Genomic DNA, 13,634 nt, shown 5'->3' on the forward strand with positions numbered 1-13,634 from the left:
GTTGGTAGCTACCGCTGATTCACGGAGGAGATATTTTGTTGCGGGGAGCCTGATATCCGGCTCGATGTGGCCGAGATAGTGATTTCCCGCACCTCCGGAATGGAAGAGAAGGCAGCGAGGTTGCGAGGTAAAGCCATTGTTGCTACCATCCATACAGGGTCAGCGCTCAATCCGCCGACCACTTCGGCTGAAGAGGTCATGGAAGCTCTCAAGCAGTGCTGCAACTTCAAAAGGGGAGTGCGCATCACGGTATGTCCTGGGCCCGCCAACTTTCTGATTCGCTTTTGATTCGAGTGATGATTGCACGGCAGCGGATCAGGTGCCCTGGCGGCCACATCTCGTTTCGCCGCTGGGGCCGAGCTTCTGTGGAGAGGAGTCAAAACTACCTTTTAGCTGCGTTCTTAGCTTGGATGGACTGATGAAAGATGCGTAAGAGCTGGAATTTGTGAAGAATTTGATTAATCATCTAGGAGGCGAGTTCGTGGCAATTCTGCCTAGGACTGATCCGCGCGGCGTGAAGCTCAAGGCATGGATGCGTGATCCTTGTGCCATCCCGAAGCGGTTGCTGATGAGAGTGCCTAGTTCGGCCACACAACCAGCTCCTCAATACGCTGATGAGCTAATTGATGATTCAACTGTAGCAGGGGCAGAATCAGAAACCAGACGTGCTCTGTCGTTCGGGGTTATCGTCCACGTCCATGCAGTGGTCGATAGGTTTCATCTGCTTACTGATGGTCCGGACCACAACAATAGGGACTACTCTGATTCTTCTTCAGATGATTAAGCTTATCTGGACTTTGGTAGTTCTAGAATACCGCGAGGAGATCTCACTCACCTCCATGAGTTCCCCTTGTAACATACCAGTTTTCGGAGTTCAAAAATCTATTTCCTAAAAATGAGTGAAAAAATTCGTTGAATAAATCAAAGCTTAGTTGATATCTTTCTCAATTCTTTGGTTTTAAAATGGATTAACACCGACCGGAATATAAATTTGATGTATACTTTCTCATCTGGTTTCTTTACAATCTATTTGGATTCTACGTATCACTACAAGGTTTTCACCCTTGTGCCACGGAAATGTTAGTCACAAGATGAATTCGGATGCAATAGATAGGGTATACTGCAACATTATTCGGTGTTGGTTGCGATATGGGGTCTGGTGGTTGCAATAGCCGGTAATGTTGCAACGGATTTGTATTGTTGTGTTTTCAATTATTGGGGTTGCGATAATTATGACATATCGCCCCGATAGATGTTTGCGTTGCCTTAAGTTCTGCGTTATTGCCACTTGTTATGTAAGGGTTGCAAAAGAGCATTTGATACAGCAACAATTGTTGGGCGTTGCGAAGGACCTATTCGGTATAACAACGCCAACGGTACTTGCTGCAAAAGGATTTTCTATGGCAACCAATATTTCCTAGTTGCGAACGACCCATTAGAAATAGCAACGTAAAGCTGAATGGTGGCAAACGCTTATTGGATATAGCAACCAAAATCAGAATCGATGCAAACGTGCCATTGAAAATGGCAACATGACGTAGTCGTTGTAGAAACATATTTTTTATAGCAACGCAACCCTTAATGGATGCAAGAGAGTTTTCGGTATAGCAACCATGCTCTTACTGGGTTGCAACAATCAAAGTTCTATTACAACACATGTAAGCGGCCGCTATTTGGTAAGGCAAAAAAAAGAAAAATTCCCAACCCTTTTTTTTATATGGGACCGAATCGAGTTCTAGTGTCCACCAAGTGGAGAAACGGCAGGGAGATAACGGAGACAAGCGCAGTGTGCTGGCGGAATTATGAATTAGTTGCACATTTGTGAACATGACATTAATTTGATCTGCGAAGGCACATATTTATGAAGGTCATCCCGTTCGTGTTTGCCGGAAGCCCGCAACTGGCCCAGCCCAACTGACGCACGGTCCAGTTGAAACAAATGTTCAAGAACAGGCCCAACGATGTAAACAGGATAAAAGAATTGTTTTCCCCTCGATAGCAAGCAAGAATTGTGGGGAAGAGTTAGGTCGTGAGTTCGATCTGTGCTTCTTGCGAATTATTTAGTTGTGGGTCTTCATTTTTCCAGAACAGCAGCTGAACCGGCCGGTTTGGCCTAAACTGTCCGGTTCGCCGGTTTTCAGCAAAACTGCTCGATTCACCCGGTTTTCTCCGGTTCATTTTTAAAGAACAGCACGTACAAGGCACGCACACAGCCTTCTTGTCTAACCGTGACTATACAATGTGTGTCCAACACCTATTAGGATTGCTCGTGTGAGTATACCTAGATGCAGACTAGAATTTGTGTCCAACACCTATTAGGATTGCTCATGTATACCTAGATGCAATTTGTGTCCAACATCTATTAGGATTGCTCATGGTATTGCATCTATATATATTGGACAAACTTGCTTGTAATTAAACAGCAACACAGAAAATCGAGAGGAGAAGAAAAGCAGACGCACGTACGATGCGTGAGACGACGCCTCCCGCAGGAATCGCGCGCCCAGGTATGAGATCGATTATCCATATATGTTCTTGAATATATGATTACAGCCCTCTTCGGTTTACAATTCATAGGAACAGGAACTGAATAGAATGCCCGGACCACTCAAATCCTATGGAAACGTACAGGACTTCACTAGCTGTTAACACCTTTAATTAATTGCCTCAACTAGCAGTTAGCTTTGAACCCAGCTCACGAAGGAGTAATCGAAGGGGCTTCATGAATCGCTAGAAGGGCTTCACAGGTACCCACTGAACTAGATGTAGCCAGCTTAACTTTGAATTAGCACCTGAAACCGCCCCCAAATGGAACATCTTGGTCAAAACTGGATGCTCCAAATATATTCACATCTCCCTTACTGAAAGTAAGTGGCAACTTAAAACTACTGCTACAATTTTGTCTAATTCAATTCCTACTGTAGCCAGGTAAATCTCAGCAACCAATTTTACATCCAATAACATTTCGCCATGTTTGGAAAACACAAAGTTCAGATAAAAAAGGGGTCTGTCTAGTTGACAGGCGCCTGTTTTTGTGTTTGAAAACAGGTGCCTGTTTTCAGTGTAAAAACCAGGCGCCTGGTTTTGTTACTGAAAACAGGCAGATTCCCTGATCCATAGATTTATAATCTAATGGCCAAATACAAAAGACACTTCCTGTAAGTCCTCCCTCCAGCCTATTACTATAAAATAAGCAACACATACCCCCACGTGTAGCCCCAAGAAAATATAACTTCAAACTTTGTAATAACGGATCCCCAGCAGCATAATTATGTGCATGTTATCATAACAAAGACCCTCAATTCTGGTCCACCACATATGTCACAAAACAGAATAAAACTAAGTACCACATGACTGATAGAAAAAGAGACTACTACTAGGATGGTGGTCTTGGAAGGATCATTTTTCTGAAGGCATGTTGCCATGCTGATGTTGGGCTATGCAGGTAAAAACAGAGAAATCGATGCCAGATGAGTCTGACCAAGTTACCTCTTAAATCTCAGCTCAAAGAAACACTACATCACTCCCCTGCATTTGTTACACAAGACACATTTTAGGCTTGGTGGGCATTCAGCAAAAAGAAACATCATTGGTTACATATACAAATTAAGTTATAGAAGGTATGAAAGTGTACTGCTCAAGCAGAAACATGCATGTATCATTAGCAATAAAAAAGCTTCCATGATCTATGAGATGGCAATATAAACAGCTTCGAAACAGACTGTATAAATGATTATACAAGCCGCAGTTTCATAAAACTTGCAATCAGTAAAATATGGGCGCAATTTGAACTTAACGGTAGTGCAAAATTAAACAGATTACATAAAAATAAATTACATGCCACAAATTAGGACGGGTAGAATTTGAATTAAATGGCACTACATATTCAAACAGTTTTTTTGCTTCTAAATTGAACAGATCAGGGTAAGAAACATAACTCTCTATAGAAATGAGTTATAATTCACAGGAAAAGAAAAGCTAGTACTAAGACAAGAAACTGACCAGGTCTATGAATTTGCTGGACTGATACATTTCTCTCAATGGTAAAGCAGGTTGTTCAGATAGTATCGCCCGTAAAGCTGGCTGTTGAGAGAGTGAATTAACAGAAACTCCGTCCATTTTTCTTACCAGCACTATGAGTTTCAACCCAAATAAGTTTGTCAATATATATATGGTTAATTTACATATTCACATTCATTAATTTGAGAAGAGGGAAACATTTGTTTGGCATGTGTTAAATCAGTTGGTCGCTCTTTTTCCATCGCTGCAGGAACTGTAAATTAAGATGTCACACGATGCTGATAGGAGTTGGATGCTATTGCCACATACAGATGAAGCGTGGCAAGCCGGTTTCTAGCAATTCATTGAGAAAGAATTTCAAGGGAACTATCCAGGCCAGACTGCGGCATGTCCATGTCGTAGGTGTCGTTGCCTACTGTACATAACAAAAACAGAGGTTGAACAGCACTTGCTGACAAAAGGGTTTGATAAGGATTTTATTAAACAGAAACGTCGCATTGCTGAACCTATGGATGATGATTGTGACTTCAGTGAAGCCGAAGCACGAGACGATTCAGGCTCTACCAAAGATCTTCTTACATCACTAATTAGTGGTGCTATAGATGGAAAAATAACAGGAAGTGGTGATAAGGAGGAGCCAAATGAATCTGCAAAGAAATTCTTCAACTTAATGCAAGAAGCGAAGAAAGAATTGTACCCAGGTTGCAAGGAGGCTACCAAAGTATCTTTCATTATCAGGCTATTTCAGATTAAGTGCATGTTCGGTATTACCAACCAAGGCATGGAGCAGATACTTCACTTGTTCAGTCTTTTGCTCCCAGAAGGACATTGTGTTACAGATAGCTTGGATAAAGTTCGAAAAGTAGTTCGAGATCTTGGTCTGGACTACGAAAAGATTCATGCTTGTGTGAATGACTGTGTTATTTCGTGGAGCCTACGAAGATATGGACGAGTGTCCAACATGTGGGGAGAGTAGGTGGAAAACGAGAGATCTTGATGGAGCAAAGAAGCCGCGTCCTCGTAAAATACTTAGGTATTTTCCACTTGTTCCTCGTCTGCGAAGATTATATATGAATGAGATCACATCGTTGCATATGCGTTGGCACAAGGAAAAATTAGTGCAGGATGGGAAAATGCGGCACCCAACCGACTCACTGGCATGGAAGCACGTTGACGAGCAGTATAAAGAATTTGCATTGGATCCACGTAATGTTAGGTTGGGACTTGCATCAGATAGCTTCAATCCTTTTGGGATGCTCAATATGACTTACACTACATGGCCGGTGATCCTAATTCCTTATAACCTGCCTCCTTGGTTGTGCTTGAAACAATCTTACTGGACGATGTCCATGCTGATACCTGGGCCTAAATCTCCAGGAATGAACATTGATGTGTATTTGCAGCCTCTGATCGATGAGCTTAAATTGCTATGGGAAAAAGGAGTTGAAGCATGGGATGCGAAGGTGAAGAAGAATTTTACTCTACGTGCGCTACTGCTTTGGACAATAAACGATTTCCCTGCATATGCGATGTTATCTGGTTGGAGCACGAAAGGCAAGTTTGCTTGTCCTTATTGTCACCAGTATACTGATCACCTTTGGTTAAAATTTGGTTCGAAGCATTGCTACATGGGGCATCGCCGTTATTTGCCCTTGGACCACAGGTGGCGAAGAAACAAGGACAACTTCAATAACAGGTATGAAACCAGGGAGCGTCCGGTGCCGCTCAGTGGTGAGGAGGTATTGCAGCAGTACACTAGTTTTGAGCAAGTAACTTTTGGAATTGGTTCAAGGAAGAGGAAGCAGCGTGATGAAGATAATAGGTGGCACAACTGGAGGAAGAAGAGTATTTTTTTTGAGCTTCCTTATTGGAAATCATTGCTTATACGCCATAATTTAGATGTGATGCATGTTGAGAAGAACATATGTGAGAGCTTGATGGGGACATTGCTTGGTATAGATGGTAAATCTAAGGACGGTGAGAAGGCTCGACTTGATCTGCAACATATGGGTATAAGGACGGATATGCATCCAGAGATCGCCGATGGTAAATACACTTTGCCGCCAGGGTTGTACTACTTAGAGAAAGAAAAGAAGCAAATCATGTGCAAATTTCTACAAGAGGTGAAGATGCCAGATGGTTATGCCTCAAATATCAAGCGATGTGTTGACGTCGCCGGTTGCAAGCTTGTTGGAGTTAAAAATCATGACTACCATGTTATGTTACAAAAACTTATACCCTTGGTGGTATGCCATATATTGCCTGAAGTTACAGCGATCCCATTGATCCAGCTGAGCAGCTTCTTTAACTCAATATGTTTGAAGGAGCGATGGCTGAACTCGAAAAACTTAGCAGTTTGATTTCAGAGACCCTTCGTCGCTTAGAGATGATATTCCCACCAGCGTTTTTTGATATTATGGTGCATTTACCAGTTCATGTAGCTGAAGAGGCTAGACTTGGAGGCCCGGTTTGCTATAGATGGATGTATCCAGTAGAAAGGTATCTACGTACCCTGAAAGGCTATGTGAAGAACAAAGTGCTGCCAGAAGGTTCAATAGCAGAGGGATATATCTCGGAGGAGTGCACTACATTCTGTTCTCGGTTCTTTGATGACATTTCTACAAAGGAGAACAGGGCAGATCGTCATGTACAGAGCGCTGATGAACCACCTTCTGGGCTAAGTGTATTTGGGAAATTGGACTTCGATCGTGCCATAGTAAGTCTCGAGATTGTACCTGATTCTGTCTTGCAGAAGATGAGGTACTACATACTTTCAAACAGTGAAGAGACCAACGATTGGATAGAGTAAGTTTCATGTGAAATTTTTATTATTAGAAATTTCTAGTATTTATGTGCTGACTATACATTTAACTGAGGAGATTATTAACAAATTTTCAGACAGCATATGGCTGAATTGAGGAAAACCAGCACGCACAAAGTTGAAGAAAGGCATGAGAAACAATTTGTGTCTTGGTTTGAACGTAAAGTGAGCGATATATCTCGGATCATTTGTACCTTGTCAATTTTTTATGTATATTACTAATATATTTCACATGTAACTGCAGATTAGGATACTGCATAACAGGGAGAAGTCGATGAAAATCTATATAATCTATCTCGTGGTCCAGATCATCGAGTTCGTGTGTCCAATAGGTGTGTCATTAATGGCTTTCTCTTTCGGACCATTGATCTAGAGAAATCCCTAGTCACTCAGAACAGTGGTGTTGTTGTCATGGGTGATGGCATGGAGTGGTACGGAGTTCTTAAAAGAATCATTACCCTTGAATTTCCTGACGAGAAGGAAGTCGTATTGTTCGAGTGCGAGTGGTTTGATGTTCCTGGAGCAAATAGGACGAAATCAAGAGGGTTCAATAAAGATCAATATGGGATCATCGATATTGATACCACTTTGCGTCGATATGCAGACGAGCCATACATCCTGGCCACACAGGCAGAGCAGGTGTGTTATGTGAAAACCGCTAAGAGAGCTAATTGGTGCAGCGTCCTTAGACCGAAACCTAGGAACCTGTTTGCAATGCCTGAAGGAGAAGACAGTTCTAATATTGTTGCTGATACCGATGCTGACTCACTCGTAGTAGGAGTGGAACATATGAATGTTCAACATAATCAAGATGAGTTGACAGTTTGGCGTAGGACCGACGTGGAAGGGGTCAGTGGTGATGCTTCAGTTATTGAGAATGCGCGTGCTTCACCCATGCCTGAACCTGGTGATGAGGACATAGCAGACGAAGACCTTGATCCTGACGACACCTACATTGATGATGGAGTTGTCGCTCCAGTCGATATCCAAGACGAAGATGACCAAGATTTTTTTGTGTAAATCTTAGATTGGTTGGCATTTCTTTTGAGTTTCGAGTTGACAGTTTGAAGTCTTTTGTAACATCCCAAAATTTCAAACTTTTACATGTGCATTGCATCCATGAGCATCATGCCACAATTGCATATTTGAATTCAAATTTTGAATCTCAAAAGGGCTCTAAAAGACTTTGTTTACACCTATTTGAGCTTTGGATCTTCAAACCATTAAGGTTTATATATAAAAGGGTTTAATGCATATATAAGCTATCCCATAATTTTTGGACAATTATTTAGAGTTGAAAAAGTATTTTATTTAAATAAATATATGGCCCTAAAGGCATTTATAGGGCAAATGTATTTTTATATATTTTATTTTGAAGATAAACTATTCCCAAAAGTGTATCATGGTAGAATATGATTTTAGAAATTTTCTGGGATTTATTTGGACCAATTTGGAGTTCAAACTCAAAAGATATCAAAGAAATGAGAAAAACAGAAAAAGAAAAGGGTAAAAGAAAAAAAAAAGGGAGCAAATGGACCGGCCCGGCCATTTTGGGCCGAACCGGCCCAGTCCAACCGCGCCCGACCGCGCGCGCGCCGCCCCGCTGACCCCGCCGCCCGCCCGCGCGCGCCCGAGCCACCGACAGGTGGGGCCCACCTGTCGGGGTCGTCCCCTACCTCGGGCAAGCGCCCGAAATCGCGCCGCCGTCCCCGCGCGTGACCGCCGCGCGCCATCACCGGGATCCGCTCCTCCGGCCTTCCATTTTCACATCCGAGCGCGTCCTTATAAGCACCGCGGCCCCCTCCTCGTTTTCCCTCTGCTCCCCCTCGCTATCACGCCGCCAGGCTGCCCCGATTCCTCGCCGAAAAGCTTCGCCGCCGCCGCCGTTCACCGCGCCGTCCCGACCTCGCCGGTGAGCATTACCGCCCGAGCTCACAAATTTCTGGAGCGTCTTCCCCTTGCGCTTCGTTTGACGCGCGCCATCTTCACTTTCGTGCGCTGCAGCTCCCCGCCGACGACCGCCCGTGCCCGCGCCGCCGTCCGCCGTGCCGCGCCGCCCGCCCGTCTCGTCCTAGGCGCCGACCCCGCCGTCCCCGAGCGCCACCGACCGCGCCCCCGTCTCCGCCGTGCCGCACCGCGCCTCCCCGTGTCCTCCCCGACGCCCGAGGTCCACCCGAACGCCGCCCGCCTCCACGCCCGAGCCGCGCCACCGCCGGTTTCCGTCGCCGGAACCCTAACCCGCCGGTGAGCTTCCCCCGATCGATCTCGTCCGTCCATCCATCTCCAACGGTGTAGATTAGATCGTCCTTATTCACTTAAACCGAACCGGTACCAACGAATAGGAATGCGCCACGTGGCACCCGAGTTATAAAATAAAAATGTAATTTTATTTCCCCGGATTAATAAAAGGCATTTTTGCAGATAGGCCCCCGTAACTTCAAATGATCACAACTTTAAATCTGGCCAAATTTAGTGATCCACACCTTTTTGGAATCCTTAGGAAGTGTAGAATCTTTTGGCACTTTTAAAATTCAAATTTGAATATTTGAATCACATTCAAATTACAGATTAGGGTTTTATACCATTTAAATCATAACTAATTATCTAGAAGTCCTTTTTGAATGAAACCAGTGCCCAAAATTTTGTTTTATTGTCCTCTGTCCAATCGGACAGATAAATAAATATTTTGAATTAAATTATTCTGCAGATGCAAATAAAATCTCATTTTAGGGTTTAAACCCTAGCTTTTGCTTTTTGTTTAAAATCCTAATTGCATATGCTTAAATTATTTATGCTTTGGAGCAGTAGATCACCCAAACAAAATAAACCAAACTCATGTCACATGTTCTGCAATGCATCATGGCATACATAATCTTTTGCTTGTATGGTGTGTTTTATGTGTGTGTATGTTTGCTTGATTGTATAGTTTTCTCGGAGAGCGAACTGTGTGACTGTGAAGAGTGTCTGAATACCAACTACTATCAAGGCAAGTTCACGTTGATCATTTACGCATTATTTTATTGTGCACTAGATTTTATTAGTTGCATTGTCAGGATTATTATTGTATCTATGCTAGCTATGATCTGTCCTAGTAGTATAGGATACCTTTGCCATGACTTCACCACCAATTGCCATCGTAGTAGTAAAATGCTATGCTATGATAATATACGAGGGTGGTATTATTACAATGTGATGCTACTGAATTACAAATATAGTTTTCCTAGTGTATGGCAAAACAAGTAATTCAATGAACCGTCCTGGGTGGGCTGCTTTGAGTATTCGGATGTCGTGACGTTAGGTCCATTTCTATGGGTCCCTCTGAGTCGAGTCTCCGTGGATTCGGAGATGGATCGTCCATGGACGTCTCTCCCGTGGATTCGGGGAGCGCCTTCGTCACAATGTGGGATGCCACCCGGGATAACCAGAGACTGGACTAGTTTCCTATTTAGTAGCTTCCAGTACAACCACATGGTAATATGGGCTCTGCCTGGATGGAGTAAGAAATGTTTACCCAGATCCGAGGGATTGTACTGAGGTAGTTGTGTAGGTGGGAGCGCGGGTCCTTCAGGTGGTTTGGGTGAACATGTTCTGAAAATTTTTGAAGTCGATGCCGTTGCTACTCCACCCGGAGGACAGCAAGGGATTAACACGTCGAATTCTTGTGGGTAAAGTGTACCACCTCTCGAGTGTCAAACTAAGTACTTAGCCGTGTCTCCGGTTATGGACAATTATGAGCAACTGGATATTGGAGCTGTAAGGAAAGTCTCACTCATTCCAATTTCATAATAAAACGAATGGATTGAACTGGGTAGGAGCATTGATGTTTCTACTCAATGTGCCTAGGTTAATAGGAGCATGGGTGTTTCTACCCCGTGTCCAATAGAATTCAAAACTATTTGTCTAAAAATGATAGGATTTGAATAATGATGCTTTTATGCAAAATAGCCAAACCCCACAGCCAAACTATGCATGTACTTGGTAGGTCCTTTATAACTCTAGTGAGCTTGCCAATACATTCAAATGTATTGACCACGTAGTGGCTGCAATTAACAATGCAGGTGGATCCGACGATGAGTGAGGTTTGTCGTTTTGTCATGGGTCATGTGCTTACATTCCAACATGCTCTCACCTTGGAGTAGTGTGGCCCTTATGTTCTACACTTTTCCGCTGCAGTATTTTGAAACATTGTTTTATGATGATGAAACAGTATTTGTTTATGCTGGCCCAAGAGGTCATGCGAGGTTGTAAGTACTATTTAAATTCTGGATGATGCGATGTAATAAAGTACTTTTGACCTTTGTTTCTGTATACTTCATCATGAAACTGTGTGTGTGCTAGTGAGTCGATCCAGGGACTAGCACAGTAAGCACAGAGATCGAACCCTAGTAAGGGGGAGGATCGCTTCATCTTTAAGGATATCTTTACTTTTAATTAATCATATAAACCTTTCATATATTTTTTGTGTACACCATTGACTGTTCTGCATTTCGACGAGGCAAGAGCCCAATCTACTAGCAAAAAGGGCCGGTTAAGAAAAAAGGCCTGTTTAGATCTAAGCTTTTCATATATTTTTTGTGTACACCTTATACTGTTCTGCATTTCTATCAAGGTTTTTAAGTTGACAATTTCAGAAATGGACGAGACTAGGCAACCTATATATTAGAACTAGGTAACCTATATATTAGAACCTGGTAACCTATATATTGCAAAAACAGATCTCTTTTTTTCTGCAAAAACACTGAGAAAACCAGATTCCCACTCCTGGATATCAGAACAAGGTAACCTATATTTTTGGTCAACACCAAAAAACAGGACTTCCATTTCCTCTTTCACATGTTTTTCCTGGTAAAAAAATAGTGACCATCTGTTTAGTAATCTTATTTCAACCATAAAAGGCTAATGGTCTTTCCAGTGATAACACACCTCTGAATCTCCAAAAGCAGCATCAACATCATCAAAGCTAGTTTGGTATTTCTCGTAAAAAACAAGTGGCTTGTAGCCTTTTTTGAACCATGGATCTTTTAGTTGAGGGATAGTTTGCGGCCATGTAAGAAAAACTTACAGTAGAAGGATTAGGATCAAGAATTCTGGCAATCTTTTAGCTCCATCAGAAAACCAAGAGGGACAAGTAAATTGAGCTCCAGAGATCTGTCAAAAGAAAGAGGGTAAATGAAAAATATAGTAATATACAACCAGTCAAATTTCTTACAACTCATAAAAGGGAGTTGGTCCGTGATTTCACTCATGAAACCATAAAGTTACGAAAACAGTAAACAAAGAACCAACCATTGTTGGCCAATAATCACAATACTACAAATATGTTCAGTTATAGGAAAATGATTTCTGAAATTGAACAGCACCCAAAGCTTTAAAATTGTACTCTATATTGTCCTAAATTCCTCGAAAAGTACTTATTAAAAATCATGGGCATCGCACTTATAGGCTCCACAGTTACAATAACAACCAATAATATCAGCAATTACAGTCTTGAGTCACATCTCCTTAGGTTCAAAACTCTTGAAATAAACCTGTAGCGCTTGACGTATTCTAATGACCAAAACCAAGGAATTACAGTCTTGAGTCACATCTCCTCCGAGTATAATTTTTTACTATGAACTACAACTACTACGAAACAATAGTTTCAGACCACACATCGCGGAAAGGAATCGATCAAATTCATAGCCAGATGGATTATGCTGACGACAACATGTTTACGTTAAACATGCAGTTTCACCAAAAGTAATTATTTTATCAAGAAATTACTAATGATTGAATTACCGTAGGAGCTATCTGAGACGGGGTGGGGTGAGGGTGTAGATGGGTACCTTCAAGCGGCGGTGCTTGGCGGCCTTCTCGTGTTTAATAGTGCTCACGACCCTGTCGTCACGGGTGTGAGGGTAGGCGAACGGGGCAGCGTCTCCTCGCCTTGGGTAGCGGTGACGCGGGGAAGCAGCCGGGGCCTCTGAGGCTGCAGCGTCGTCCTCGAATGAGAAAGGGAGGGGGGCGAAGGGCAGGGATCTTCGGCCTCGAATGAGAAAGGGAGGTGGGCGCATACGAGATCGGAGAGGAGAGAGGCTGAGATTGGGGATGGCGGTGCAGCGAGAAACTCCAATACAATCAAGCTTCAGGAACTCCAACGCGAAATTGGGAGAGGAGAGACGATTCGGGGAGGAGTTAACCACGGCTTCTGCCGTCGCCGGCCTTCGGGTATGTGTTTGAGGTGGCCCTCCGGATCTGAGTTTGGAGGGACGGAGGTTGAAGAGGACGGGAAGGAGAGGCGACCCGGCGGCGCGATGGCCGGATCCGGCAGGGGGGAAGCGATCGGCGCCCGCGCAGCTCGGGGAGACGGGAGGCAAGGAGAGCAGTGGGAGCAGAGGAGGGGAGGCCGTGGTGGCCCTGCCGGTTGGGGTGCCTAGCTCTGTGGCGACGCGGCCGATCCAGCGAGTAGGAGTTTGGGGAAGGGGCGGCGGCCGGTGAGGGAGAACTCATCGGCGTGACGGAAACGAGCGGCGGCATTTTGTGCGAGACTGGGGATCGATTCTGTGAGAGAAAAACAACGTGGTCAGGAAAAAAAAACCGTGGGATAAGATGGAGGGTTCACGTGGGTGCCTTATGATTTAGGGTCACTGCCTTGTGGGGCCCACGTCTGGAGGGCCCACGCACCAGTGAAACACAATCGCAAAGCATAGGTAAAAAGCGATCGGAGTGAGAATCGGAGAACACCAGGATCAATTGTTCGATTGATTTATTTCACCCATATGGATGTAGTCATTTTTTGGACAAATTGTGACGT

The 13,634-nt window shown here is 43.7% G+C and overlaps 1 long non-coding RNA gene across 1 annotated transcript; it reads right to left on the bottom strand.

Moving 5' to 3' along the window:
* Nucleotides 1–7,157: 7,157 nt before the first annotated feature.
* LOC104584595 lies at nt 7,158–13,036 on the bottom strand. The gene is made up of 3 exons (XR_002965927.1): nt 12,667–13,036; nt 11,904–11,989; nt 7,158–7,791 (listed from the first exon to the last, which is right to left on the bottom strand). It is a non-coding gene; the product is annotated as an uncharacterized LOC104584595 (long non-coding RNA).
* Between the last annotated feature and the right edge of the window lie 598 nt (nt 13,037–13,634).

Source organism: Brachypodium distachyon, chromosome 4 (assembly GCF_000005505.3).
Source record: "Brachypodium distachyon strain Bd21 chromosome 4, Brachypodium_distachyon_v3.0, whole genome shotgun sequence".
In the NCBI taxonomy this organism is placed as follows: domain Eukaryota; kingdom Viridiplantae; phylum Streptophyta; class Magnoliopsida; order Poales; family Poaceae; genus Brachypodium; species Brachypodium distachyon.